Genomic DNA, 14,354 nt, shown 5'->3' on the forward strand with positions numbered 1-14,354 from the left:
TGTTTCGCCAATAGCTGTTGGGTATAGCGTGTCAAATATTAAAGGCTACTGCCCCTTTAAGGGCTTCGTCACATTCAACCAAACACATAGCGGGCAATGTTATTTTAATTATATATTCCAACCTCTGGTGCCAAATTGCCTCTGAATTCTTTCAGTATTACTTGTTTTTTTTCTCAAAGTTTCATTTAACTGGAACAAAAAAAAGTTGTATTTATAGCCCTTGGATAGAAATTACACAGCATCCAACCCAAAGGTCTATGTCTGTTAGTTACTGAGGTTTAATCTGCCTGCACCTTTTATTCAGCACAAACCGCTGCAGTCTTCTAATGTCACCTGATACTGTGTATAACCACACACACCCTTGTATAAGTTTGCACATCACTTTTGATTGTTTGTAAATTCCTCCTAGAATCTCAAGGCTTTTAAAATCCAAGTTTGACCTCATCTGACTACTATTACTTAATTTGCCTCCTCTTCTGTCCTACTTGTTTTATACTTAGTGTTATCCTGCCTAATTGCCTAGGCCTTTTTAGTTCATTTCTGGATATCTTTATCACCATAAGAAAGTAACCTGATGTGTTTCTAATGGATTGTGGAGGCAGGAAGTGCTTCACAGTCACAAGTTATAATGGAAATTTTGAGTGTGTGTGTGTGTGTGTGCGTGCGCTTACACAAACACATATATACATACACACACACAATCCCACACATGTATATCTATGTTCCATTGGAAAAGAAAATCAGGCAAGGTGTAAATGGGGCTGCCAATTCACTATCACCCGTTATTCGCCTAGTGGTAAAAGTTAAAATTAGCCGCAATGAATCAACGAAAAAGAAAATTGGGCAGTTTCTATAACGAGTGACCAATCTGCAATGTAGTTTTATACCTAGTTAAAAAAAACTAGTTTTAGCAGCAATAGAATATAGACTTTGCATGAATAATATCGCTGGTGTTACCAGATTATAGCAGACAATTCCAAGAGCCAGCTTTGGTACTGGCTTGATGGAGTGAATGTCCCCTTCTGTGCTATATGTCCCTACACCAGGAGAGAGGGCAACTGTATAAGGAGAGGGATATATTTTGTTGTGGGTGTCAAGTTAAGGAAAAATTGTTTTACTGAACTATCATTGGAAACTTAACCTGTGAATTGCACTGTCTGATATTATCATACAAACATTTTACTTATTAAGCATTATTTATCTAGTTTACGTTTATTTTAAATGGGGTACTGCTTTGGTTAGAATAGTGGCTAGCAGAATTCGATACAAAGACCGTAAATGTCTGTACGATAATATTGGATAGTGCAATTTCACTAGTGGAGGGTAAGTGTTTCTTACATTACAACAGTGACTACACTTCAAAAGTACTTCATTGGTTATAAAGCGCTTTGGGTCGCCCTGAGGTTGTGAAAGGCGCTATATAAATGCACGTTCTTTCTTTAAACACTGACAGAACTGGCTGGGCCTAAAGGCTTGCTTCTGTGTTGTGACTTGTAACTTCTATGCAATTTGCAAGCTACAATTTTTCTGTAACTTTATACACAGAGTAGATTTACCTCCTGTAGGTTTCTCCAATCCAGCGTTCATTTATATAAGATAATAGCTAGCTGGCAGTGGGAAACAGCATTTCAACCTCTAACCACTTCACAAACCACAAGAGCAAAGAGCAGAAGAGAGAGAGTTGAATTGCTGCCTAAAACATTGTCAGAGATTTAGTGTTCTTTATGTCACAATAGCTAATGTTTAATTTAAAATAATGTTGCTCAATATTTAGTTTCCATAGCATTGTTGTGCAGGCATGGAATATGCAGCCAAGATGACATGATGTAGAGGAAAAGGTGCTAAAAACAACTCATGTGAGACCTGTAGGTATAGAGCTTTACTTTGATACAATGGTAATACCAACTTATACTCAGCAATGAATCACAGAGGGTTATGCTAGCACTGTATATTATAATATACTAACTAACATGTTATGTACTATGTTCTTTATTGTATACATATATTTATATTATGTTACACACTGTAATATGCTGTACATAGTATACTATTTAATACACTACATTATAAAATATATACTAGTGGTTGTCCCATGTATTGCACACACTGAGTAGATTTTGACTCTGTGTGATAGTGTAAATTAAGTAATAGTGAATCGGCAGCCCGATTTATATCTCTCCAGATTTTTATTTCCTTTGACTTCAGACCTGGTGCTAAATGGCCTGCTAGTTCCACAGCACCCATTTTACACTTTCGCCCAAAGTTAAAATTACCCCCACTGAATTGGAGTAAACTGTGTTATGAAACAGCTATGCCAGATACTGGACAGTATATTGTAAGGGCCACTGATTTACAGTGATTGAATAAGTCAAATTCTGTTCTGTTAAGACAACGGAGTGTGACGGGGAAAGAGCGACCGAAAGTAAGTGCTTCATTTACAAGAAGTGTGTGTTGTGTGAAAGACTTTGAATTATATCATAAATTGTATACATCGTATACTTTGTACCACATATTATATACACAACACAAATGGGATGTGTAATGTTGGTTGCTTGGTGAATTGTGATCAATAAAAGCAAATGGAGAATGATTAATGATTGTATTCAAAAATTCTAAAAGAAACCATGATGAATGAAGAAACTACGAATAATCAGAAAATGTACTGCCTGCTGTAAGGGAATGATGTCTGTTGCACTCATGAACCCAACCAGCAAAACCCATTCTTGGCTCCATTGCTCATTGTTTAGGCTGACCTGTGGTGAGAGTCCCACACCGCAGCTGACAGCTGTGGATCCTCATCTGTATTAATGGTGAAGCTAAAGTAACACAGTGACTGAGTTTATATGTTTTGTTGGTATTATGCCTTCTATTATCTCATTCAGAATGCTGTTAGACCAGTCAAGGCAGCTTACTACTTAAAGTTTAGTTCTTTTTTCGTGTCAGATTAATACATTTAAACTTGAGAAAAAAAAACAGCTCTTGTACAGACCCAAACTCATGAGTGAAGTAATTATTTTTGTGTTCTTTTAAGTGGCATCAAGGTGAGGAATGTTAGTACTGGAGAATGGAAGAATTTCTACTTCCTGGTCAGGTACAGTGCTGGACAAGGTCATTCTACTTTGATCCAACAATCTGCCTCAACAATAGCCTCATACGAGTTCTCTGTAGTGTGCCTGTGTAAACTTCCCATTTTGCTGACCAAACATCTTTATGGCTATGGTGCTGGAGTTGGCAAATTTAATGTCAATTAATTGTTAAGTGACATATGATTCTGTACCCTGGATTGTGACTACAGGGGTGGGAGGCTATCTGTGTTCATTTTGCTTAGGCCGTTTACAGTTGGCAAAGAGGGGATTCAAACCCAACTCAGCAGAGGTGAAATGACAGTGTTTCAGTCCAATGTGCCATTCAGTGCCCCAGGAAACATCTTTGTTTTGAAAAAAAGAAAATTCTTCTTGAGCCAAGCATCATTTCTCCCAGGGCCGTGGGAGTGGGCGTTAGCTGGGGAGATGTGAAACTCTAATTTGCTATTCTTCCTTTGAGGAAGATCTGATATCTGCTTGGCAACAATTACAATTCTTCCACCACATGGCTGAGATAGGCAACTGCCAGTATATGTTTTTTGCCATTAACAACAATGCATAAAACAATCTACAGCACCAATGTGCTGTGCAATAACGTCTTAGGCTGAGGTAGGACATTTGTCCATTCCATATGGATGACTTGATAATACTGTGAGACCTGTTCACTCATAAATTATAGGATTATTCCCACGCATTTAATCAAAAGTTTGTCGCATCATTAATAACCTGATTAATTATTCTCCTAATCTTCCCGAATACACAAAAAAACTTGCCATTCACTTTTCAAGATATGTTACTAGTTTTGTAAACAGAGGAATGTGCAATGACAACTATGTTTTAGTAATATGCCTACTTGTTTAAGATAAAAAAATTAATGAGGCTAAACCCTCCCCTGCCAAAGTACATTGTAAAACGCTTGTACAGGAATGAATGCGGTGGCATTTGAATTGAATTTCTAATGTAGGTGCTGACACCATCTCCTTTAAAGTAGTAAAGTAAGCCCGTGTCCTGTACTGCAAGATTGAGTGTACACAGCTGGCCTACAGGATGAGACTCTGGCTCAGTTGTTTAGTTGTTAGACTGCTTCTTCCCAGTTTGCCAGTACAGTACACAGGGAATATGTTTAGTCAATCATAGTATGTAAGTATATATAAATAAAAGTCATGTGTCTAGCAGGCATGCATGCCACATCTTTCAAAGGCATCACACCTGAAAGTGTGACATTAGAGGCCTCACATCTCCAAGCGTCAAACATCTGAAGAGCAAATATTAACGATCAGCTGAAAAGTACACTTGCCTTCTAAGTTACTGATCAAATTTAAATCGATTAAACATGAAGAAATCAAAAGTAGTTTCATTCAGTCAGTGGCTAACCAATGTGGAATGAGTATGCAGCAGAAAACTCAAGCATTGCAATTGCTCAACTTTCTTGTCAAATTTGTCAATTCGAACCGACAACTAGTAGACAATGACCAATGAAATCACTCAAATAATCTCTTGACACTGTTTTAGGTCACTATTTTTCTTTTTCAGTCAGGTTAGTGTAAGCAGTTATAAATATTATTTAGAACATAACAAGCACAGAAAATTCTTAAGTTTTTTTAATTCATTCTCGGGATGCAGGTGCCACTGGTGAGGCCAGCATTTATTGCCCATCCCTAATTGCCCTGTGTAGCAGTTTGATACAACTGAGAGGCTTGCTAGGGCACTTCAGAGGGCAATTAAGAGTCAACCATGATGATATGGGACTGGAGTCACATATAGGCCAGACCAGGTAAGGACGGCAGGTGTCCTTCCCTAAAGGACATGAGTGAACCAGTTGGGTTATCATGATCACCTTTACTGATACCAGCTTTTTATTTTAAGATTTTATTTTAGATCGAATTTAGATTCTCAAACTGCCACGGTGGGATTTGAACTCACGTTCCTCTAGATTATCTGTCCTGGTCTCTGGATTACCAGTCCAGTAACATAACCACTACATGACCACATCTAAATTACACAATGTTGAAAAAGTAACTAAATGTACTGATTGGATTGTTTAATTAATGTTAGGAATTAATGTCCTAACCATAACCCTAATATGAAATTTCTCCACATAGGCTTGCCATTCTGCCTGAAGCCTGATGCGTGAGATGCACATTTCTCCCAGGTCTCATGCTAGTCATTTCCAGCTGCTGAGGGCAAATTCTGTATGTGAGAGCGATGCATCACAGGAATTGTAGGGGGTGAAATTGGGCCGTGTGACCCCCATTTTGTAGGTGCTACACGGACATCTAAGCCCCGAAAATGGCATCCCAGATGCGCACGCACACTTCCGACATGAAGTGCGCAGGATGCCATCTTGGTAAAGGGGTTTGTGTGCGCACACTAATGACTGCCGGCATCATGTGAAGTAGAGAGATGATGATGCGTATCAGTGTACAACGCTGATTTAAAGGGACCTTTGCTATTTTGGAATGCCATCCAATGCACTGTCTTAACCTCGCACAGCCAAACAGGTCTTAAACGCCATGGAGGACCCCCACCCCCCACCAGCCCTATTTAAAGGGATCATGGAGGAGTTACAGGTTAGTTGCTGGATTATTTCTTCTGGCTGCTGATGCATTTGTACATGTTTTTGGAGGTTTCCTATACTTGGATCAAGTTTCAATACTCTACAGGGAGTGGTCTGGCTAGCTGACAGGAAACAGCAAGGACACTGGCGGAGTGGCAGAGGTGGGAGCAGGAATACTATCATCTGGGAGAGGACAGCAGGTTCATGTTCCATGGAGCCACTGCCACTTGCTGCCTCTGTTATGCATCACCTTCTCCTGCAAGAAACAGGGAAGTGTGTCAGTGAGTGTCCTGCAAGATGCTTGGGTGATGTGGCTGTCATGGTTGAATAGCTGCCAGTGTGCGTGACCTGTGAGTTGTGGGTATGCAGCTTGCAACAGTGGTAATCTGTGAGGGTGGGATGAAGCCTCTGATTGGAAGAGTTGCATACTGATTGAAAGAGTTTGTTGGTATATGGGTGGGTGTAGTGCGTGGAGCAGTGGATGAGGTTAGTGGTGCAGTTGGTACGATATGCCACTTGACAGTTGAACTCACTCACCTTGACCACTCGTGTCAAATCATTGAACTTCTTCCTGCACTGTATCCATGTTCTTGGTGTTATGCTCCTCGCATTGATCTGCTCCACTACTTCCTCCCACTGCCTCTTGAGCATATGTCTGGAAGGCCTCTTGCCCCACTGTGGAAATAGGATGCCCCTCCTTCTGTCCGCCTCTTGCACTAAGGCATCCGAGATCTTTTGTAGGCCCAGCCATTCTTCAATATATTGCAGCATAGATTCACTTCACAATTGACTTCTACCACTTCCTACGACCACAGTGCACCTCCCCTTTAAATGTGCAGGCTGCCTTTGATCAGTACTAGCCAATCCTGATAACGCGAGTTAATTGCGCACCGCAATCCCAGCACCCAATTTCGGGGGTTATCCAATATAAGTCCTGTAGCTTTTAGCCGGTACAGCCATATATAGGGTAAACAACTTGGCCTTCTACAATGCCGCTCTGTAACCAGGAGGTGGTGAAAAGTACCATGAAATGACCACCTGATTTTCCTTCATTTCCAGTGGGGAAGTGCCCAGTCTCCAATCAAATATTTCCTCATGTTGGCATGATTAAGATTAGAAACCCACCCTGCCCCAGAGTCACGGACATGAACCCATGTAAAATGATCTATAATACCACGTCATCAACTAAAAGCCGGTGATGCCTCCAACAGTCGATAGTAGTTGGTTGTTCTGTCAGTTTTTTTCCAATAGTTAATAATTTCCCTGGTTGCTCATGGCCAATGTTCAGCACGTGCATATTTGAGCGAAGCTCTGCCTTCCCCCAACTCTATATCAATCTGAGCGGGCACTGTAAACATGGCATCCTGCTGTCACTACTGCCAAAGAAAACTATACTGGTTTGCGCAGTATAATGGAGCTTTCGTTCCAGTATCCTGAGATTTAACTACAGTAAGAGCAGTGGAGAGAGCAAACGGCTCACAGCCTCTTGTGATGAAGAGCTAGTTGTCCAAACCCAGTGTTATGGATCAGAGTCTTGGTTAAATGCCGCTGTAACCTGCTTACTCCCTTTCTAAGGAGGAGGAAGTTGTTAGTCAAGTTTGACTTGTGGGGTATAGTTAGATTGACTTGAGCCATGTGTTTAGATTGACTTAAGCTGTGTGTTTAGAGTGACCTGAGCTGTCTGTTTAGTTATACATGAACTATAGTGATAATGGAAGCTTTGAATGTTCTGAATGTTTTCACTCCATCCATTGGAAATATAAACCGTGCCATGTGATTTTTAGACTTGATTATGAACTTGAAAAATGCCTGAATCGCTGTCAGCATCCTCCTGTATTAATCACAGTTATAAATACTTTAAAATGTATTGCCTGTTGCTGATCTAACATTTACTTTGATGTACAATGCTATAAATAGTACAAATTATTGAATTACACGATCAAGATTGTACCAGAGGCATTCCCCTCCCTTAAATATACAAATTGAGCACATTGATATTTTTATAAGTGAGTGGGCTCAGAATCCTGTTTAAGAAATCAAATAGTTGCAGAGGATTATCATTAATATCTTTTTGTTTTAAAATTTTAAAAACTTGCTTAAAAAAAGGAGTTTTGTTTAAGCAGCAAGTGCTGATGACATCGTCTGAATGATTGACTCGGAGGAGTTATTGAGCAGAGTAAAAGTGCACGCTTTGAACTGAATGGCCTCTGCATTATATTACTTTCATAGCAACAAAAGGGAGTCTGAGTTTGTTCATAAATCTGGACTCCTTTTCTCTATAAAAGGAGACTAATTTCCATTTCTGAATCGGTATCCAGGCTTAATAGTACTCACCTTAGGGGTAGGCCTCACCCAGGGCCTGAACAGGAGGCACTCATAGGACTGCCAGGAATTGGAGCCTCCTCCTTCATCCCTACAGCTCCTGCCCTTTTGTTGTCAGTTCCCTCTTGTGGCCCGTTGATTTCTTTATCACATTCCACTGTTGTCTCCTGTGGTATTAAAATAAAAGTAAAGCACAAAAGAAGTTTTCAAAGGCCTGCACATTGTGGATGGACACTACATGTATCAAGATGTAGCATGCACAAATATTCTTCTCCTACAAATTTTTAATCGTTGTTCTAAGTCTTCATTTTATCACTTTGTGGGAGAGCAAACTAGATGTAAGAGAACGGGAATTAGATGATTATATTTACGTGTAAATGTCATTGCTGGTTGGTGGACTGGTTGTTAGGGGTAATTTTATGACTTTGCATTCTTGGCTGGGAACGCTGAGATTTGGGCGCTGGCTGTGTACGATTTTCTGAGTGTTTAAATTAATGGTCGGAAAATCACGCACAGTGCATGCACCTAGACCTCTGGCAAGCACTGTTGGCAGACAAGGCTCCCCACCGGTAATGTGGTCGGTAAATTACCCCCTGTAATAACATCCCAACGAGTTCTCAATTAACTATTTGCAGCATTGTATTTCGTGATCTCTCACAAACTGTTAGACATTGGGGCTGATTTATCCCAGCATAACTCCAGGGGGCGAGGGTGGAAAATCAGACAGGAAGCCTCCAGCTCCCTACCACCTGCTGCCACTTCTGAAGCTGACCTCGGGTCAAATATGGGAGAGCATATTGTAATGACATGCAAATAATGACAATACATCATAGAATCATAGAATGGTCACAGCAGGGAAGGAAGCCATTCGGCCCATTGAGTCCATGCTGGCTCTCTGTAAGAGCAATCCAGCTAGTCCCACTCCCCGGCCCTATCCCCATAGCCCTGCAAATTTTTTCCCTTCAAGTACTTATCCAATTCCCTTTTGAAAACCACGATTGAATCTGCCTCCACCACACCCTCAGGCAGTGCATTCCAGATCACTGCCACTTGCTGTGTAAAAAAGTTTTTTCTCATTTTGCCATTGGTTCTTTTGCCAATCACCTTAAATCTATGTCCTCTCGTTCTTGACTCTTCTACAAAATGGGAATAGTTGTTCTCTTTCTACTCTGTCCAGACCGCTCATGATTTTGAACACCTCTATCAAATCTCCTCTCAACCTTCTCTGTTCTAAGGAGAACAACCCCAGCTTCTCCAGTCTATCCACATAACTGAAGTCCCTCATCCCTCAACTAGTAAATCTCTCCTGCACCCTCTCTAAGGCCTTCACATCCTTCCTAAAGTGCGGTGCTCAAAACTGGACACAATAATCCAGTTGTGGCCGAACCAGTGTTTTATAAAGATTCATCATATCCTCCTTGCTTTTGTACTCTATGCTTCTAATTATAAAGCCCAGGATCCTGTATACTTTCTTAACCGCTTTCTCAACCTGCCCTGCCACCTTCAACGATTTGTGCACATATACCCCCAGTTCTCCTGCACCCCTTTTAGAATTGTACCCTTTACTTTATATTGCCTCTCCTTGTACTTCCTACCGAAATGTATCACTTCGCACTTTCTGCATTGAATTCCATCTGCCACGTGTCCGCCCATTCCACCAGCCTGTCTATGTCCTCTTGAAGTCTATCACTATCCTCCTCACTGTTCACTAACCTTCCAAGTTTTGTATCACCTGCAAATTTTGAAACTGTGCCCTGTACACCCAAGTCCAAGTCATTAATATGTATCAAAGAAAGCAACAGTCCTAGTACCGACCCTTGGGGAACACTACTGTATATGTCCCTCCAGTCTGAAAAACAACCGTTCACCACTACGCTCTGTTTCCTCATACTTAGCCAATTTCGTATCCATGCTGCCACTGCCCCTTATATTTCATGGGCTTCAACTTTGATGACAAGCCTATTATGTGGCACTTTATCAAATGCCTTTTGGAAGTCCATATATACCACATCAACCGTATTGCCCTCATCGACCCTCTCTGTTACCTCATCAAAAAACTCAATCAAGTAGGTTAAACATGATTTGCCTTTAACGAATCCATGCTGGCTTTCCTTAATTAATCCACACTTGTCCAAGTGACTGTTATTTTTTTCCTGGATTATCGTTTCTAAAAGTTTCCCCACTACCGAGGTTAAACTGACTGGCCTGTAGTTGCTGGGTTTATCCTTACACCCTTTTTTTGAACAAGGGTGTGACATTTGCAATTCTCCAGTCCTCTGGCACCACCCCCGTATCTAAGGATGATTGGAAGATTATGGCCAGTACCTCCTAATTTCCACCCTTACTTCCCTCAGCAAACTAGAATGCATCCCATCTGGACCGGGTGACTTATCATATAATGTGTTTGATGAAAAACACAGTCGGGTGGGGTGTAAAGTGGGCTGATGATTTGCTATCACTTGCTTTTTGCCGGTTGATAAAAGTTAAAATTGCCCCCAGTGTGTTTAAACACTCTTGCTGCTAGAAGATACATTTCCTGGGATCTGTCCAAGGGTAGATTTTGCTTGCAGGCAATATGTTAAGGTTTCATACCTACTGAAAATCAAGAACTGTTGCTTTGAGCTGTGTTTGTCCAGTATTTGACATTAAAAAAAAGTCACTGTTATTGTTTAATGAAATTGGGAAGTTTGCAAGGGATGGTGGGAAATTATTTTAATAGACTCCACAGAAAATGTTGGAAATACACTGCAGGTCAGTCAGTATCTCAAAAGAGAAAAATTAAATTCACATTTCAGATGTGGGCCCTTCATCAGAACTGGATCCATGCTTGAAATACGAACCTAGTTTTTCCCTTTACAGATGTTGATGGACTTAATGTACAGTTCCAGAATTTTCTGCTTGTTATTTCAGATTTCTGCTTTTTTTAATCCCCACTGGTTGAAAAATGGACACTGGGTGCCTGAAATAGGAACATATTCCATTTTTCAATGCTAACCTTGATGGGCACAAAATTCACCCAAGAAAAGTGACATTTTAAGTGTGACAGAACAGTTGTTCTTTAAAGGGTTGTGATGTTAACCGACCTCGTTTAGCTTTTGTTAGAACAGTAAAATTAAAGAGCTACCTGGTGAAGAACCTACTTCTTGTTGCTTAGTGCTGGTTTATTTTGTAACTACAGTGTGACCTCGGTGTGCCCATGCTCCTATTATACGTGTTCTCGATTATCAGTGAGAATATTTGTGGTTAATGGGAGATGATTGGGAGTAGGGTCAGTATTATTTATTTCCTTTACTTGCTTCCAATGTTCTCCTCTCGTGGCAAGATCACCTTGCACTGGACCGGCTCAAATCTATCAGCTGATCTGCCAACTCAAAGGTCCCCCACGTACCCGCCCATGCCCTCAGCCAAAAATGCTCCCTGATGCCAACCACAGCCCCTCTCCCCCACAGATATACTAAAGACAGCATGTGCTCACCTCAGCAATTGTGTCAGCAGCCTCCACAATGTTGATATCTGGTGAGGTTAAATTCAACACACACTCTGATCATAGGAGAGCACCTAAACAGGCAAGTTCTTCATTGATTTTAAGAGATCGGTGCTGTGGAGTCTGCCAGTGGGATTACTGGAGCACTTACTGCCTTTAGCACTCACCTCTAGCTGTGGAGTGGTGGACAGTGTTAGGGGAATATTTTTGGCCAGGTTCAGTGGAGTCACAGCTGGATGAGTGGGGTAGCTTTGATTCAGCAGATCCACTGCTAGATCCATTGTTTAAGTATCAGCTAATATTGCCACCAGGAACAGAACTCAGAGGGGACTCTCGATTATATATTTCCAACGGCAGTTGGAGGTAATGTCTCCTCCATTATTACAGTTAATTGAGGTCCTGCTGAAATATATTACGAGCATTTGACAACAGCTAGAGGCTTTGTCTATGGAAGTGTGTGATCTTAAAGAGATTGGACTGGAGCATGGGCCTTTCACCTGTTGGACTTGAGTTTGAATCCACCCCAGACTAATGGGATAAATATTCCCTCTCTCTGCTGCTTGTAAGACTCTTAGTGAAGTGGTCTCAACACAATTCCCAGTCAACTGTGCAAAATTCAACACAAATTGGAACTAACACTGCAATCGTGCTCAGAGAATGAGATAAAGATTAGGATGGTTGGATTAGGAAGTGGAAATGTCAAAGTTGTGTAGTTGGAAGTGGAGCATGTTGTTGAAACAGAGTAAAGAGAGGCTTATTCTGCATCAAGACTATGGGAATTCTTGAAGGTGGCAATGAGGGCAATCCTATTGCCCAACATGGACCTCACTCACTTTCATGGACATAAAAAATGATTCAAAACGATGGTAAAATAAATAATGGTAAAGCATTACTAGTGTGTTGCCAGCAATTAAACCATTGGCAACTCCAACCAACCTGCTCTGATTAGTGGAATTATTGTTGTGCAAATCAAATGTGGATGAGACCAGAAGGAGCACGATTTTTTTTGGTGTGCGAATCTTGTTTTGATCAAGGCAGACTTGCTAGTACTGGGGAATGGAACATTTTCTATATCAGGCTCACAGTTTTGGCACCAAACACTCCAATATTAGCTATTGCACAGTTAGATGCAGAACAAAGCTCACTTTGCTCTGCCTCAACAATATTCTTTATCCCCAACCTCAGCACAGCAACCATTGTGCCATTTCTGTTACAAGTTTAGAATCCCCCTTAAATATTCTCTTAGGTGTTGTTGTCAGTCCCATAAGCTGTCGGAGTGTCTTATGTTTAGGGATGTGTCTGTACTGCCCAATATCAAATAGTGTAACTCAGGGGTAAACTGAATATCATGCATTTCGCCTATGCCATCACGTGTGAATGTCCAATCTTTTCATAAGTGGACAGAGAAACATTTGGTGAAATGAAGCCAGAAATGAATTGCTAAGCTGCTTAATTTCACAGACAGCAAGTGAAAGTGGAGAATAGTGAGCAAATGCCACTTACTTAACTCAATCACACTTCTCTCTTTAAACAATGGGAATAAAAAAATAATCCGTGCACCCTGTGCCTTTTGTGAGCTGACTTACTTCTATTTGGCATGCCTTTCTCTCTAGGCAACTTATAATCGCAAAACCTGATCTCCTGCATTTCTAGCTTTCAGCTCTGGGCCAAGAACTGTGTCTTGGATTGCTTTGTTTAAAACCTGATTGCTCCCTGTCACGGGTTTTCCTTTCTTTTCTATTAATTTGCTAGTAAAGAGAAGGCTGAGAGGTGACCTGATCGAGGTCTTTAAGATAATGAAAGGGTTTGGTAGGGTAAACGTAGAAAAAATGTTTCCACTTGTGGGAGAGTCCAAAACTAGAGATCATAAATATAAAATAGTCACTAATAAATTCAGTAGGGAATTCAGGAGAAACTTCTTTACCCAAGAATGGTAAGAGTGTGGAACGTGCTACCACAAGGAGTAGTTGAGGGAAGTGGCATAGATGCATTTAAGGGGAAGCTAGATAAGCACATGAGGCAGAAAGGAATAGAAGGGTATGCTGATAGGGCTAGCTGAAATAGGGACGGAGGAGGCTTGTGTGGAGCATAAATGCCAGCATAGCCAGTTGGGCCAACTGGCCTGTTTCTGTGCTATAGTTTTGATGTAACTCGATGTAATTCTGACCCCAGAAAGCAGAGGAGTGGTATCTCTGACATCTTCCTGCACAGGGGGATTCACCCGCAGGCCTGCCAACCAAACTGACTATCCCCTCTTGCAGGAGTATATTCTCCGTAGTCACCTCATGCTGTGCGCACATGAATAGAATCATCGCTTGGTGGGTAAATGCCGACATGGACTAGTTGAGCCAAATGGCCTGTTTCCATATTTTAACTTCTATGTAAAATCCTCACCACAACGGGTGCGAATACTTCTTGGCCAACAGCGAAGAGATGACGAATTGGTTAACGTCTCTGGTCATACTGGCTAATGGGCCTGGGGTGAGACAATAGATCCTTGTTGTTTCAATTTGAAATAGACTGAGTTATCACACTCCCTAAACTCATCTGGCTTTAATACACATTCTCCAATGCCTATGGCCTTTCTTTTTAAACCTGTGCAAATTTACTTTGTATTAAAACCCAAACCTTAAACTCAACTCAATCCCAAAATACTTTTTTTTACATATCCATTCTTGGGATGTGGGCATTGATGGCAAGGCCAGCGTGTTTTGCCCATGTTGCTCTGAGAAGTTGATGGTGAGCCACCTTCTTCTTGAACCACTGCAGTCCGTGTGGATTCTTTGTAGCAGTTTGGTACAACTGAGTGGCTGGCTAGGCCACTTCAGAGTGCAGTTATGATTCAACCATGTTACTGTCACATATAGGCCAGACTGGATAAGGACAGCAGGTTGTCTTCCATGAAGGA

General features: G+C 41.2%; 2 protein-coding genes across 3 annotated transcripts in view; one reads left to right on the forward strand and one right to left on the reverse strand.

Moving 5' to 3' along the window:
- Window positions 1-14,354, forward strand: part of erg (ETS transcription factor ERG) — a 229,171-nt gene that overhangs the window by 19,233 nt on the left and 195,584 nt on the right. The window lies entirely within an intron of this gene.
- kcnj15 (potassium inwardly rectifying channel subfamily J member 15) overlaps window positions 1-14,354 on the reverse strand; it is a 277,287-nt gene that overhangs the window by 5,130 nt on the left and 257,803 nt on the right. Inside the window, exon 4 of the transcript XR_010964488.1 lies at window positions 7,975-8,129. The gene's annotated coding sequence lies outside the window, so the exon portion shown is untranslated. The remainder of the gene's footprint in view (window positions 1-7,974; window positions 8,130-14,354) is intronic.

This window comes from Heptranchias perlo, chromosome 11 (genome assembly GCF_035084215.1).
Source record: "Heptranchias perlo isolate sHepPer1 chromosome 11, sHepPer1.hap1, whole genome shotgun sequence".
NCBI classification, from domain to species: Eukaryota; Metazoa; Chordata; class Chondrichthyes; order Hexanchiformes; family Hexanchidae; genus Heptranchias; species Heptranchias perlo.